Below are 17,539 nucleotides of genomic sequence, written 5' to 3' on the forward strand. Positions count from 1 at the left end.
GAAGAACATGTGACTCTTAATTCAGGGGTTGTGAGTTTGACCCCTACATTGGGTATAGAGATTACTTAAATAAATAAATACATTTTTTAAAAAACAGTCTGAATTTGCAGTGAGTACTAAATAAACCATAGAGATCTAAAGCACAGTATAATAAAGAGATAATATTGTACTATAACAATGTTATGCAATGAATATCACTACAATAGGAACCATATTACAATATATAAATGTATAAAAGTAATATGTACACCTTAAATTTACACAATGTTATCTGTCAAATTTATTTAACAGGAGTTTACAAATAAAAGGGCTTTACAGTTCAAAGTATATATTCACATAATTTCACCATATACATATATATATACACACGCATATTTTTTACATACACTTACACACTATATATGTGTGTGTGTGTATATAGGTGTACATATACATACATATTACCCCTTAAATCATAGTCACAGCTACAGCATATTCTTAGGTTTTGCAGACAGGGCTATTAAGAAATTGCCAGAATTAACAAAAATAGTTCAAAATATCACACATTTATGAAAATTCCTAAAGGCAGGAAATTTTCCACTGGCAAAATATATCTTGGGAGAAATTACATGATTTCTTCTCCAGTAAAGTCTTGGAAGCCACGGCAATTTCCAAACTTCAAGTGAGACCACTGAGGGTGGTCTCTTTTCTACCATAAGATATTGATGAAAGATACACACATCAGCATACACTGAAGCATTATCACCAGTGAAATTTTTTTCCCAAGAAATAAGAAGAATAGAGATGAGTAGGGTTATTTTATAAATCATATTTTGAATTGTGAATTTTTTCAGGTGACTAAACTGAAGGGTAGAAGATAGTAAGCCATTTGCCATTTAATCCATTTCATTTAAAGGATCACTAGCTGTATTTAATGACATCCAAAAATAAACTCTTCAGATGCTGAAATACTAGGCTGGGAAGGCAGGCAGTAGAAGCAGGAAGGTTATTCTAGTTTTATTTCATTTTCTTGAAGGGCAAAGGCAGCTTCTCATTCATAATAAGAAACTGACCCCAAAGTGACAGAAGGTAAAAAACTATTCCAGGCCTGTAGAACCTGAGTTGACAATTGATATCTATCCACAACAGTAGCAAATTGTTTCCTCCTATAAAAATTCAAGACAGAGTCTCTGCTTTTTATGAAGCTAGATACTGTGGTGATTAGTTCATCTAAATAATATAAGAAAGTTTTATGTACCAAAGTATAAGCAGACCAGCTGCTTGATTTTGTGCAGTTCTTAGTGATTGCATAATGCATGTTTTTTCAAAGGACCTAAGACTCACCAGGGACTTACTTATTTCACTGAATATTTTCAACACCCATTGTAAGTGGGCCTTTTTATTCAACAGTGCTCAAGTGCATTAGCATCATCAAACTGTATAAGAACATCAAGTTCTGAAACTTTCTCCTTATATTTTTTGTCTTAAATTTGCATATTAGGGTTTTTTTTTCTTTTTATTTCCAGTTCAAAAATACCCACATAGATAGTATCTGTCAAAAAGTTGTCTTCAGGGGCGCCTGGGTCGCTCAGTGGGTTGGGCCGCTGCCTTCGGCTCAGGTCATGATCTCAGGATCTTGGGATCGAGTCCCGCATCGGGCTCTCTGCTCAGCGGGGAGCCTGCTTCCCTCTCTCTCTCTGCCTGCCTCTCCGTCTACTTGTGATCTCTCTCTGTCAAATAAATAAATAAAATCTTTAAAAAAAAAAAGTTATCTTCAGTAATTAGGCATCTATTGCACAGTTAGATGGTTTAACCAGAGTCAGTATGTAATACTTTTAAAACAGCTCTTTCTTGGGATATAGTTGTCTCTGTTAAACACTGTGCTTCTTATTGCATTTTCTCCTCTCTAGAGCCCCTGTATTCTAACTATGGAGATCTCTGGCTTACTCATGTGGAATCCATTTATTTTTATCAAGGTGGTAACTTTATTTCAGAATCAGTAATTATTGGTGGGGCACAGGAAAGAGTCATGACCTGCCAAAGAACATCATACCAGTATCATCTATAGTACTTTATCAAGGTGCACACTGTAGACCTCTGTCACTGGAGATTTGGCATTGCTTCCCCTGGAAGGTGTGAATGGGAGAGTATAGGACATTCTACAGGCTGTGAACAAGTGGCACAATGAATTACTGTTGTCAACTGTGAATATGTGGTATCCCTAAGCTGAGTTGGTGTAGAAAAAATTGAAGACTACTCTTCTAAATATTACCCACTCAGAAATACACTTAACACCTCTCTTCTTCAAGCACCAGGCCTTGTATATAGTAAGTGCACAGAAAATGTTAAATAAATGAGTTGATCAATTTATAAATAAAATGCAAGCTTTTCATATAAACTGAAAATTTTAACATTTGGATTTACAGTCTAAAATTCTTGATTATCATTGTGGGACAGGTGATTTCACAGTAAACACAGCTACTAAACAAAGCATTCTGAGATCTCTATCAGTGAATTAGTAAAGTGAGTATATTAATTCTGTGATATCTCCGGTAAGGATTCAATGTAATCAAAGGTTATAATCTTCTTCCCTCAATAACTAAATCGATCTTCCATCCAGTGGATCTACACTTGCTCTTAAAAAAAAAGCAAAGGGGGCTTATGGAAGGGAAGAAAAGACAACTACCTTTCTACCATCTATGCTCCCTCTACAAGCTACCATACCTCTTCCGTTCCAATTTAGACTCAATAAAACTGAGCGGCCAGAAGTCAACATGGCTAAAGGCATACATAGTTCCTCATGGCTGAGATATCTAGCTGTCCACCATATGTGGGGCTCCTCTCTTCCATAACATAAGCTACTGTTTAAAGTGGCTGCCCAGTCAAGGACTACATTTCCCAGCTCTCCTTCATCTAGATGGGGCCAGCGTGACTAGTTCTTGCCAATGGGATGTCCACAGAAGTAAGATGTGTCACTTGTGAGCTAACGCATTTGAAGAAATAGATGGACCTTCTCCTCATTGCCTCTTTCCACTTTTGCCAGTCAGACATAAAGGCAAAGTCTTGAGGGATGGCAAAACCACAAGATGGAAGGAGCCTAGACCCTTGAATCATTGTATGGGCATAGAAGAAAAGCACATCCAATCGGGAATGCCCTCACTGCCCCTTACACCAATACAATGTAAATCTGTATTCTGTTTAGCCACTGAAATTTGGAGATTCATTTATTAAAGCAGCAGGAATTATAATAATAAATGCACTTCTCCACCTTTTGCAATTTATGCTTCAGCAATAACAGTCTATATACCACTTCCCGGATCAAACATGCAGATTCATGCTTCCATGTGTTTATACATGCTGATGCTTCTGCTTATAATCCGTAATTTTCTCTACCTATACTCTCCTGTCCGGTCCTTTGTCTTTGATCAATTTGTATTAATCCTTAAAAATCTAGCTCTAAGCTTCTGTGAAGATTTATTCTGCCAGTGTGCTCCATTCCCGCCATGTACTTCCCTTGTTTGTACATAATTCCACTTTTGCACATGTCACAATATTTTAGAATTCTCCATCTATAAATATGTCAACCATATAACATACACATTTGTCATGTTTCCATACTCTAAGGCTCCTAGCAGAGGGGTGATACAGAAGAGATTTATGACTCTATTAGGTCTTCCTATCTAATTAGGACTTTGTTTATATTAAATTAATCTGATCTGTGGAGGATAAGAAACAGAATACATTTAAAACCACTAGAATATGAGGACAGCAATGAAGGAAAGGAATCCTGTTGTATGCTGACAATTAGTCACTGAATGAGTAATAGCAATACAAACTTGCAAGTAAAAAAACAAGAGAACATATGCACTTCTACAGATTTCTAAATTTGGCAGAAGTTCAAGGGAAACACAAATCCTGATATGGGGCAAAGCCTGGTTTTTTTAGATTAAAGCCGAGTGGTTCAGCATACGATGTTTATGGCATGCAGTTTTTCACACAAATGGATTTTATTCTAAAAGACATAATCCTGGGCGCCTGGGTGGCTCAGTGGGTTAAGCCGCTGCCTTCGGCTCAGGTCATGATCTCAGGGTCCTGGGATCGAGTCCCGCATCGGGCTCTCTGCTCAGCAGGGAGCCTGCTTCCCTTCCTCTCTCCCTGCCTGCCTCTCTGCCTACTTGTAATCTCTCTCTGTCAAATAAATAAATAAAATCTTTAAAAAAAAATAATAAAAATAAAAGACATAATCCCAGTTTTGCTGCCATTTTTGTGAGGATTAAATGAGATAATACATGTAAAACCACCCAGAATAGGGCCTAGAACAAAATGAATATTCAGCAAATGTTGGATAAATGTACTATAGAATAATGTCAATGAGGGACGCCTGGGTGGCTCAGACAATTCTGTGTCTGCCTTCAGCTCAAGTCATGATCCCAGAGTCAGTATCAGGCTCCTTGCTCAGCAGGGAGCCTGCTTCTCCTTATCCCTCTGCCTGCCGCTCCCACTACTTGTTCGCTCCCTCTGACAAATAAATAATATCTTAAAAAAATAAATTGTCAAGGACCAAAACAATAACTATTTTTAAGCTGAATCCATGTGGTTTTACACCTCAGTGTTGACCTAGATTTTTCATTCTCCTAATCCTTTCTCGAGCAGGGTGAGAGGATGATACAAGAAAAAGAATATGAGACACTGTGGATAGTCATAAGGCCTTAGGAGGTGAGGAAGCATATTTAGAAACTCTTCTGTGCCCCTCATTTGGTCAAATATGAGACAGGTTGTTTTTCAATTTAGAAAGAGAACCTCTCATTGAATTTTTCTTTTTAAATTATATTTTATTCTAGTCACTAGTTTTACACTGGTCCCAATAAAATGTACATTATAAAAAATAAAAAAACCTCATCTGATAAGCCTATTACCTTATGTTCATGGCTGCCAGCTTTATTCTATTGAATTCAAATTTGCCTGTGGCAGTGCTTCGTATCTAATTTGTGACTTTTACAAGGTGAACCTTGCATCATTTTCCTTTGCCTCTGCTTTCATTTATCTAAATGAAAACAGTTTCTCTTAATGCATAGGTTTGCTTGAGATGCCATTAATACCACAGATGGGCCCTGAAATGCTCATAAAAAAGCATCACAATAAATATTTATTGTTGTTTCACCCAGACACACAAACCCGGCATATTTTTAATATGGCTGGCTACTTGGTTTCCCTTTTAATAGAGCGTATTTACTTGATTTCATTTTCTCAAATAATTGCTCTTCCTCTGAGGGTTATTTGAGGGGAATGGGTGGCTGAAAGAGCAGAATGAATTTTGAAATATGTGAGAGTGAGGCCAGTGGTACATTTAAATTGATTAGAAGGAGACTGAAATGAAATGAGGGTCAAGTGTTTTGTGCTTAAATGGATGAACCTGTACGGAATTTATCTAACTCAGAAAAATATCTGTGTTAAACACAGCATTTCATAAACACAGCTTAGCGAAAAACAAATAGTTTTCCCGGCTCGCTACATTTCACAAAGAATAATTCTCAAGGGGGGAAAAACAAATCATGGCAAAGCCAGTGGTGCTTTCTTCAGCTTCCATATCCTTTATGGTTGGTGTCTTGTATATTTTTAAATCATATTTATATTCCAGCTACTCGTGCACCCTTGACCGAAGAACAGTCCTCTCCTCTGTCGGGGAAGGTCGTCCTCTTCGACCGAGCGCGCAGCTTCGGGAGGAACGCACATGGAGCGGTGAGGGAGGAAGGGGACGCCCTCCTAGCCAGCCAGATCAGCCGAATCAACCCTGGCGATCAATGGGGTGACAGATGTCGCAGCCAGATCGCCCTCACATCCTAAATCATATTTATATTCCAAATGACTTCTACCAAAAGATAAGCAATATTTATTGACCTTTGAGAAAATCCTTAGGAACTATTTAGAACAATCAATCTCATTAAACAACATGCAAAGAACAGAAAAACTGCCCTCTTGTTGGCAGAACTCTGCGAAACACACCTCACTAGACATACAGTCCTGAGGGTCCAGAACCCATGGTCTGATGGAAAAGGCCACATGAATGTGCCCAGGATACAAAAAGAAGCAATCGGTCCAGTGTAGGTAACATGGGGCCTTTCTTGGATGATGTGGCAATGGAACTGGATTTAAAGAATGTGAGGATATGTAGGAAGCAGAGGGCAAAAAGGGAAGTGGAGAAAAGGAATTCAGTCAGAGAGTAAAATACGAACTGAGTTTGCCAGGTGTGACACAACATGTGCAAGGGAGATTAAGACTATTTCTACATCTAGAACATGTTTTCATTTTCTTTTCTCGATGGCATTTAGGACCTTGCTTCTAGGAATTTTATCTTTTTCACTACTAGTTCTTCTGCTGGAGGTTTATGTAGTTAAACCATGTTTTTAAGGACACATAACATTGAAGACAGAAACATGGAAAACTCTCTCTAATGTCCGTTGTACAAAAGGAAACCTAGGGCACCTGGGTGGCTCAGTTGGTTAAGTGTCTGCCTTCTGCTCAGGTCATGGGATCAAGTCCTATATTGGATCCTTTGTTCAGTGGGGAACCTGCTTCTTTTTCTTCCTGCTGCTCCCCCTGCTTGTGCTCTCTCTTTCTCTCTCTCCCTCTGATGAATAAATTCTAAAAAAGCAATTTAATAAAAGGAAATCTAATACCTGTTATATTTATATTTACTACATGTGCATACAAAGAACTCTGAAGCATCTGATCAATTGTGAAAGCTATGGAAAGAAAAAGGAGCACCTTGAAAATACTAAGGTTTCCTTTTTTAAAAAAGTGATAAAACAAGAAAACTTTTTTTTTTTTTTTTTTTTTTTACTTAGAAGCATTTTATATGGCTTTTGGTAATTAAGAGAGAGCTTGGGGTGAGTTAAGAATCTTTATTTAAAAGAATGATAACTTTAAAGAAAGTTATTTGAAGAAACTGTAAATAAAAGTAAATTTAATCTATTTAAGCTTAGATTTAAGAAATCCCTAGTGCATCATTTGAGCCAAATGAAAATTACCTCCTATAGATTCCTTCAGATATTTCCCTGGAAACAGCATCTCCTGGGAACCAATAGAGATATGACTACTATTGGGGAAGTATACTCTTACTACAAAGAAAATGTATTTTTCTTGGTTTGTATTTCCATGGGGTTTTCCATGCTGATAGTATAATATTTATTTGTTAAAAGAAGAGGTTCATTTCTTAGTTCCTCATTTTTAATCCACTCACTTTTAGGAGTTATATGCATCTGAATTTATCCCAATTCCTAGCAAGCAATTATATGTGGCTTTTCTAATTAAAGCTTCCTAAATTGAAGGAGAAAATAATTTACATTTTGTCAGAGGAGTTGAGTCTGCAGAGGATTCTTGTTTTATAGGTGGAACATAGTGCTAGGACCAGCATTAATCTTGCAAAAGCGGATTTTGAAAATCTCATTTCTCTGACCACAGCAATGTTGGGTGGGCTCAAAACTACTAAGAAAAGTCCTTTATGATAAACTTTAATAGGCAATCTAGTTAACAGCCTTCAGTAACCTTTCCATATGTATAGATATTGATTCCATAATTGGATTGGGAACTCTTTAAAGGTAGGAATTACTGTGCTGTGTACCATCTTGAAAACTGATTTTTCCTCTGGAAGAATCCATTATTTCCAATTTTTATATTAATAAACAAATGCCAATTACTATCTAACTTTTCTATTAATGATTTGTCTTTTTAGAGCAGTTTAAGGTTCACAGTGAAATTGAGAAGGTAAAAAGTTTTCCCATATATCCCCTGCCCCCCCACACACACAACCTCCCTCATTACTGACACCCCCCACTAGAAATAGCACATTTATTACAATTGATGAATCTACCTTAATACAACATAATCACTCAAAGTTCATACTTTACAGTAGGGCTCACTCTTAGTATTAATATATTTGAAAGGTTTAGACAAATGTACAGTGACATGTATCCACCATGGCAGCATCACACAGTGTATTTTCACTGCCCTAGAAATCCTGTGTTCTACCTCTTCATCATCTCTCTCTTCCCCAATCCCAAACACTGGCAACCATTGATCTTTTTACTGTCTCCATAGTTTTAAGCCTTTCAGAGAATGTTATATAGATGGAATCACACAGTATATGGTCTTTAAAGATTGGCTTCTTTCACTTTCCAGTACACATTTAAGGTTCCTCCATGTTTTTTCATGGCTTGACAGCACATTTCTCTTTACCACTGCTTAATATCCCATTGTCTGGATGTACCACAGTTTCTTTATCCATTCACCTACTGAGGGACATCTCAGCTGCTTGCAACTCTTGAGCAATTATGAATAAAACTGAAGTAAACAGCCATGTGCAGGTTTTTGTGTAGATACAAGTTTTCAGCACCTCTGGGTAAATACCAATTAACATCAGTGCTAGCTCCTATGGTAAGAGTATACAAGAAACCATCAAAGTGTCTTCTAAAGTGACTGTACCATTTTGCACTTCCACCAGCAATGAATCAGAGTTCCTGTTGCTCCACATGCTCACCAGCATTTGGTGTTGTCAGTTCATGGATTTCAGCCATTGTAAAAACTTCATAGTAGGATCTCAATGTTATTTTCATTTACATTTTCCTGATGACATATACTGTGGAAGATTCTCTCATGTTATTTGTCATCTATATTTCTTCTTTGGTGAGGCATCTATTAAAGTCTTTGGCCTATTTTCTACTCTAATTGTTGGTTTTCTGAAGTTTCCAGTTACCTTTCTAACTTGAAAAATAACCTTTGGAGCATTAGTATGAACTAGAGTAATTCTCAAACACAAAACCTATCAACTAAAGGAGAAGTGACAACCCATAATAAATAACCTGCAACACTGGGCAAATGATTATAGCAGTGATCCCTCAAGTTCTCTCCCAAAAGGACCGATAGCTACTTACTCAGGTATTGATATACTGAGGGAAGGGAATACTTGTTGGATACAGGGTCCAAATTATGCTGATTCAGCATCTAAAGCACCATAATGGCTCAAGCAGGGACATATGGGTATCATTCAGGTAATAACTAGAGTCCTGGCCCAGAAGCATCTCACAGAGTATCCAAGTTTCCATCTTGTGGTCATTTCTCAAATAAATATATGGAGTGGATATAGTAAGCACTGGTAGAATCCTCGGATTGATCCTCTGACCTATAGCATCAAGAGTTATTATAGTAACAAGCACCAGATAGAAGCCCCTGAGACTACCCTTCCACACCACCAAGACAGTAAATCAAAAACAATGCTTCAACCCAAGGGAACAGGAGATTAATGCCACCTTCCAGGATCTAAAAGATGTAGGAGTTGAAGACTGTCTAGTATTACTATTTAATTCACCAATCTGGTCTTTACAGAAACAAGATCTATCATGGAAATGACAGTGGACTACCAAAACTATCAAATAACAGCTCCAGTTACAACTGCTGTGCTGAATATGGTATCTTTATTGGAAGAGATTAACACAGTCTCATGTATATTATATGATATGACATATAATATAATAATATGCTGATATGACAAATGCCTTTTTCCCATACCTATTAGGAAAAGGGATCAGAAACAGTTTGAGTGCATTTGGAATGTACAGCAGTGCATATTCATGATGTTGCCCTAGAGCTATGTTAATTCTCCTGTTCTCTGTTATAATATAGTCCAAAGGAACCTGTATGATCTGATCATCATACAGAATATAACTTTAGTTCATTATGTTGATGAATCATGTTCATAGACCTGATGGGCAAGAAATAGCAAGCACTCTGGATGCCTTCATAAGACACATAAGATTTATCAGGTGGAAGAAAAATCATGTAATGATTAAAGACCTTCAATATAGGCATCTTGTGGTCTGAGGCATACTGGAATATCCTTTTTAAGTAAAAATTACATCCTACCATTAAGGTAAAAAAAGCACAATGACTCTTATATTGGGTCATATGGAAGATGGGTTGACTTGAATGGTGCCCCAAGAAGTCACAGGAAGTCTTTGGCATGCTAGAAGAGCTGCAGAAAAGACCTCTAGGGTATTAGACAATGGTCAAGTCCATCTGTAGCAGAGAAAATATATCATTGAAGAATATATCACCAGTCCTAGCCTGCTACTAGGCCCTACTAGGCCCTGATAGTATTTTGCATACTGCAAAGGAGGCACTAAACAAACCAAGTGGACTCAGTCCATAAATGTCAGCCAACCTCTGTCCCTGGCTATCCTGGTGTTTGCACAATTATCATGAACAGAGTAGCCATAGTGGCAGAGCTGGAGGTGCTGCCTGGTCCCAACAGCTTAGGCTCACTCTCACCAAAGCTGACTTAGCTACTGCCACTATGGACTTGCCAGCAACAGAGACTAATGCTGAGCTCCCTATCTGAGTACCATCCCTCACCAGCAACATCCAGCCATTTGGTGGCTAGTTGATTACATTGGGCCCCTTTCACCCTGGTTTTCTATTGACCAAGAGAACATGTATTTTAGGTACAGGGTTTACTTTTCTGCCTGAAGTGCCTTGACCAGCATGACTATCTAAGGTATTATAAAGTATCTGCTCTACCCTCATGGAATCTCATGTAACAATCTTACAGCAAGAGATCTACTTTAAAGCAAGGGAAGTTCTGTGATGAGGAGGTGAGTGTGTGATATAATAATCTCATCACACAGCACACAATTCAGAGGGTGCCAGAATCACCAAGAAAGAAAATGGCCTTTTAAAGTCACAGCTAAGGCATAGCACAGCTATCCAGCTTGGATATGACATCCTGTAAGAATATACACTTTAAGCCAAAGCGATTAAATGGTACTGTGTCCTCAACTGAGAAAAAATACACGGGTCTGGAAACCACATGGTAGAAGTAGGAGTATCACTGGCCACCATCACTCCCAGTGACCCACTTGGGCAATTTGTGCTTCCTGTCCCTGCAGTTTTTGGCAATACAGGATTGGAGACCTTGATTCCTAGTCAGGGAAGCTTAAACTTAAAGCTAGCCCAGTAGAAGTGCTTACCAAACTGGAGGGAATCTAGAACTAGTGATGGAGGGGAAGAATGAGGAGGACCACTTATAGCCTGAGCTCCACTATAGCATCAGGGCTGATGTCCCAATAACATTCCTCCTGTTAGTTTTCAGAAATTATAACCAAGCAAGAATCCTGCAGAAGCTATGTCTGGATAGAGCAAAATTAAGGTGAAAAGCAAGTGTTTCTGCATTGCAAGGGTAAATCTGTAATGAACACTACTGATGCCTAGCCTAGACTACCCTTCAGGCCCATACATCCCTCTCCTAGAGGTTAAGTGTTGACTGCTAATGGCTCACAGCTGCCCCCTTCTGGGAGCCTCCTGGTCCTGGAAACTAGTACTTCCCTTCATAACCAGGAAAGGGAGGACCTCAGCCAGTGACTGACCTGCAGTGCATACCAAAAACCACCCCCTAGTTTCACTTCGGTACTGCAATTTGTGCTTCAGAGCATCCTTGTGGAATCAAACTAAAGCTAGTCTATGAGGCCACATCCTTGCTTAGCTTTTTCCTCTGACCCATCCCACTTCCCCTGACCCCCTTCTTCTGAGATTGTTCCCTCAGTAAATCACTTGAACAAGAATTCCTGTCTCAGGCTCTGCTTCCAGAGAACTCAATGTCACTATTTATATAAATTAAGTATACACACACATCAACAACAATGCAAATTTGCAAGAACACATATAAATGAAAGGAAGTACATCAAATATATCATAAACATTGCCTCAGTGGGGAATCTGCATAAAAGAGAACAAATCAATAAAATAAAAGAGAGGACCCGCACTGACTGATGTAGATACTAGAACAGGAATTGAGGAATGTGATTATATGCACTGTACACCTGAAATCTAAAACTAAACAAACAGGTAGTTAGATAACTCTTTTAAGCAAATTCTTTTTTTTAAGATTTATTTATTTATTTGAGAGAGAGAGAACACAAGCGGGTAAGGGGCAGAGGGAGAGGGAACAAGAGAATCCCAAGCAGACTCCCCACTAAACACAGGGCCCCATGCTGGGCTCCGTCTCACCACTGTGAGATCATGACCTGAGCTGAAACCAAGAATCTGATGTTCAACCAACTGAGCTACCCAGGTACCCTACAAACTCTTGCCTTATACTATGTAAATATATTCAGGGATCAAAATGTGCTTTCTTTAACATTTGTTATTTGAATGTTCTTTTACCTCCCAAGAAGTCAACATGAAAGGATTCAGAAAGGCTAAATCCCAGGTGGTTTTTATGGGTCTGGACCATCCTTCTATCTCATATTCTAAATAGAAAATTTGTAAATGATGCTGAATTTCTTACTTTAACCAATCCCTGCCTTTTCTTCTGTCTGCTTGGCTCCCAGTTCTCCCTCACCATTCCCCATCCCCACCCTTTACGCGAACAATGTGAAAACCTTACAATCAATATCAAAGCTACCAAAAGTATTTCGGTCTGAATTATTTTCTTGTGGCAAGCCCTACAAGTATGTAGTAACACCACAAAAATGAAAGAACATAGAAAAAGGAACTGAATAATGGATTTAGCATAGGAACTGAATAACGGATTTCCTTCAGACTGTGTTTTGGTGTCTCTGTAACACTATGTGGTCTGCTTTATCCAACTGAATTTGCCACAATGCTTTTTTTCTAATTCAATTAGGTTCAACTCGTAGATATTAATTAATGATCACTGCTCTTGGTTGCTGCAGAAATCATTAAGACGGAGTCCATGTATTTAAAAAGTTTATCATCGGTGTTAAGGAGAATATTTGAATATATTAGGTCTTCCTTCAAATTTTAGAGGAGAAATGTTCACATTCCTAACTTCTAAAAGTGTTCTCATTTCTATTCTTTTAAAATTATCTCTATTCTTTGCCTAATAAAGAGTTCAAATAACTTTCTGATATAATCTTTCTTTTCAAATCTGCTTTGTAAAAGTTTTATATTATCCATAATCTCTTCCTTGCCCTGAGATGGCAATGTTTTATTTATCCCGCCCTTTTGGAATGCTAAACTACCCAGAAAATTCTTCACAGATTCTCAAATGTCTGTAACAACGCTGCTCTTTCTCTTGATAGCAGAAGTGGCTTGAGACTGTAGGGATGTGAAGGGATTTCATCAGAATAGGCAATTTCTATAAGAAGCTCTCTGGGTTTTTTTCAGGTACAACTGACTAAGTCATTGAGAATATTGGGAAACTGTTCTGTGCCCTGCCTCTTCTGCTTCCAGAGCCTCAGAGTCCTGCCAACTCCATTCATATATATAAACAACTCCATTCATATATAAACAACTATTCTGTTATGTCACTTGGTATCTTCTTTATAAAGCAGAAGCACGAAGTTCAGACTGCTAAACTAACCTCACAATCTGGCAGTCAACTATTTTACTTGATTTATATTCCCAGTGTGACTTCTGTTTTTCTTTCTCAATATTCCCAAGCATCCCATGAAATTTCACTCCTTAATGGTACTATACGTATAGTATATACATACAGATGCAGTGCCTGTGTCCCCGTACTCTACCTGGTGAACCAGGGCTCATTTGGTGAATTCATGACTGAATGCCCACATCTCTCATCCCCTATGGTCTCAGTGCTACAAAAGTTATTTGTGGGTAAGATACTAGTGTTTCAGAACAGCTTTATTCCTACCTGATCTATATCTGATCGAAAGGACTGGCTGCACAACCCTTCCCCAAGTCATCCTCAATTCAGGCAACTCAGGAAGAAACTCCAAGGCAAACACTTTCACGTATCCACTTAGACTTATTCCTCTCACAGACAGAAGTACTCACGCTCTCCTCCTCTAAATTTCATCCAGCTCTCCACTCCAACCCCCTCCTCTCTCACACATCATCTTTCACTTGCACATGTTCCTCTACCCCTGAGGATAGAAGTGCCCATGTAAAGGAATTACTGGCTCTTTAGTGTCCATTCATGGGTTTATCTCTAGTCCAAGATTAACCTGAAAAGTTAACTCTCCTTTTGAAATACGACACATAGTTGAAATTCATTCTTACAAGTCAAGGAGACTGGGATTACCTACTTTGTTCGCATGCACTTTCTTTATCCCCCAGAACACCTTCCAGTAAGAAGAACAAATCCTTAGTGCAAAACTCAAACCACTTTAATTACTGGATATAAGAGCAGCAAAGGTCCCGGGACCAGCTTGATTATTGGTATCAAGAGTTCCCAGGAAAATCGGTTCACTTCAGCAGGAGCTGACCCCTTTAGAGAGACATGATCCTTCTCTCCTCTCTTCGGACACTAGAGACAGCTGGGAACACTTGGTGGGAAAATTAGGAGCAGTAAAAACCTTCTTGTCTCACATCTTTCCCTCACTAATCCCTACCATGCTCTGGAATCCCACACCCACAGATTCTTCCCCTCATATCTCCCCACTGTGTTCTCTGGAACATCCATAGAATCATAAACAGAGTATCCCACATCCCCAGTTTCTTGACTGAACATTTCATCTCCCACCTCTCGATACTGAAAACTGGCTTTTCTCATCAGACATCACATTCCCTGTGGCTTCACGAGAAGGACAGTGTCACCCCAGTGCCACCCCCATATCTCTATTTTTCTTTCCAATGTGTGTAGCAAATGTCTGCCTCTTTGATGCTTTCCCTCTCTGGCAATACCCTCCACCTCACCATCACTCTTTGAAGACATTAGCACCTATCTCATTTATTTTTCCACCTCAAGATCTGATGTCATTCTGGGGAAAATTAACAACCACATGAATTACCCAACACCTTAACCTCTCTCCTTGGTCTTTTCATTGCTAAGGGCCTGCATATCCAGTTCACTCACAGCCTCCCTGGACTCTAAACAGGTACTTCTGACAACTAAATTAAAGCATCCTGCTTTGGTACCACAATCTTCACTCCTGCCAGCTACCCGCTATAGTTACTCCTCCTATTCCTTTAACTTTCTGGTCCCTCTGGTCCCACCATGTTTCCACTTCATTCCAAGCAACAAACCCCTCCTCACTTCATTATTTTCATCTCAATATTTCAGTTCCTCAACAATCACGTGCCAATATTCTCAACTCCCTTGAACATGATTTCCCCATAGTCCCCATGTGGCCCCCCTCCAAAAAAATCAACTTCATTTTTACTGTTTTATTCCAATGTTTAACTTGGGATACACTGTATATTTATCTTACATGTTATTTTTTAAATGTCCTATGTCTCACTATATTTTAACTTTTAGGTGATTTTTCCTATTTATAGCAATTCTTAAAATTTTCTTAACTGTTTGGAATAAAGTACCATTTACTTGAAAATGCCATACAGAGCAGAATACATGCTGAAATATAGATAAGTAAGATGGTTTGCAGCCTGACTGCAAGCCTAGCCAAGAATTCTGAATAACCAGGTCCCTTGTTTGCCTCATGGGGAAAATTGGACAATTTTTAACTAAACATTTATAATATTATACTTTTTATCTCTGTCTATAAGTGAAGCAGAGGAGTTGCAGGTGAGAGTACAAGGATTAGGTAGGAGTCCGTTGCAAGGGAAGTCTTCTGCTATGTCTCCCTATATGCAACCCTGTCAATCCTCCATGGTAAGTGCTTCCAATCAGGGCCATCACAAATGGTTGCACAGGTTGCCCCCTGAAAAAGAGCACCTACTAAGGAAGTAAATAGGGCTAGAAATTAATGTACATGCTCTAGTCTCTGACCTATATGCTCTGGCTTGAAGGAGGAAGTACATTTTTCTAATTAATATAAAGGCATAATGTAAATGACCTTTTCCCCACCCCCCCATGATGAAAAACATTTGAGACAAGTTGATCCAATAAAACTACTACTGATATCCTTCTTTATGTATGGTGTCTACACTCTGACATACCCAAATTTCATCCCAGCTCGTGCTTATACACTAGGACCTTAGACAAATTACTTGACCACTCTGAGCCTCAGCAGTCCTCACATGCGTGGGTACTAAGTTTTTATAAAGAGTAAATGAGATAAAAGTAGTGAAGCCCCTAGTATAGTGCCTGCGTATAGCATATACATAATAGATATTGGCAGTCAACTAATAAGAAAGCAGGATGGATGGATGAGTGGATGAGTGGATGGATGGATGGATGGATGGATGGATAAAGCAAAATATAGTTTTGGGCTGTTTCTAGTAACTCTGCCTTTAAAGAAGTGACATACAATCTACATGACTAGAGTAATGATAATGGAGGAGAGAATCCTAAGGAAGCAACAAGGGAAAAATTTGATAAATGACTTTATGCCTACAATTTCTCCCATTTATTTTATCTGACCAAGGCAGAGTTTTATTACTATAGGACAAGAAATGATACATATCATGGAGAATTGCCCACCTCTCAAGTCTCTGACACTTCACACCTAAAATTAAAGACCTTACATATTTTATGAACAAATTAAGTGAATTACTAGCATTGTAGGTGCTCAGTTTTACTGATAACTTGTTTACAGTGACATGTTATTTCTAAGAAAATGCTACTTATCTAATTTACAGATACATAGCACATGGCGTGAGTAAAATGATCTTAATTAATTTCAAGCAGAACTTATAAAAAGTGAATGAATTAAGTAATTTAAAAATGAGAGCTATTCTCCATAATTCATACTTGTTTCTCTGAAGAACATCTACAATCATTTACTCATTGAACTTTAGATGCTAACCAAGTATATCTATGATTGTTCCTGAATTTAAATACAGCAAAAGCAAGATAATAGCATGACTTAGCAAAAATGTATGTTAACTATGAAATAATTATTGCTATATCTTGTTGTCCCCTTTAATTAATCTCTCCCTTCCTATCACTACACACACTCACACATATGCACACAAATATCCATGGGTCCTGTATTCCAGTTGGAGGAGAACGACCACTCTGCTTAGCTAACTCCTAGGCATTATGAAGAAATTGTTGCATACCTGTTCCAACATTTTAAAAAAGTTTTAAAAGGGAAAAGAATTTTTGTAAGAAAGAAGAATAAGCTGAAGTCCCTTAGAGACAGAAAATTGGGAGGGGGGAGATTTATGTACTAATTTTATCTCACAAAAGAGAATAAGGAGGGGGAGGAGTCAAGATGGCGGAGAAGTAGCAAGCTGAGACTGCTTCAGCTAGCCGGAGATCAGCTAGGTAGCTTATCTAAAGATTGCAAACACCTGAAAATCCATCGGCAGATCGAAGAGAAGAAGAACAGCAATTCTGGAAACAGAAAAACAACCACTTTCTGAAAGGTAGGACCGGCGGAGAAGTGAATCCAAAGCGACGGGAAGATAGACCCCGGGGGGAGGGGCCGGCTCCCGGCAAGCAGCGGAGCAACCGCGCACAAAATCAGGACTTTTAAAAGTCTGTTCCGCTGAGGGACATCGCTCCAGAGGCTAAACCGGGGCGAAGCCCACGCCGGGTCAGCGTGGCCTCAGGTCCCGCAGGGTCACAGAAGGATCGGGGTGTCTGAGTGTCGCAGAGCTTGCAGGTATTGGAACGGGAAAGCCGGCTGCAGAGACAGAGCCGACAGTAAGCTCGCAGCTCGGTGTTACCTTGAACCGG

Source organism: Mustela nivalis (assembly GCF_964662115.1).
Source record: "Mustela nivalis genome assembly, chromosome: 1".
Classification (NCBI taxonomy): domain Eukaryota; kingdom Metazoa; phylum Chordata; class Mammalia; order Carnivora; family Mustelidae; genus Mustela; species Mustela nivalis.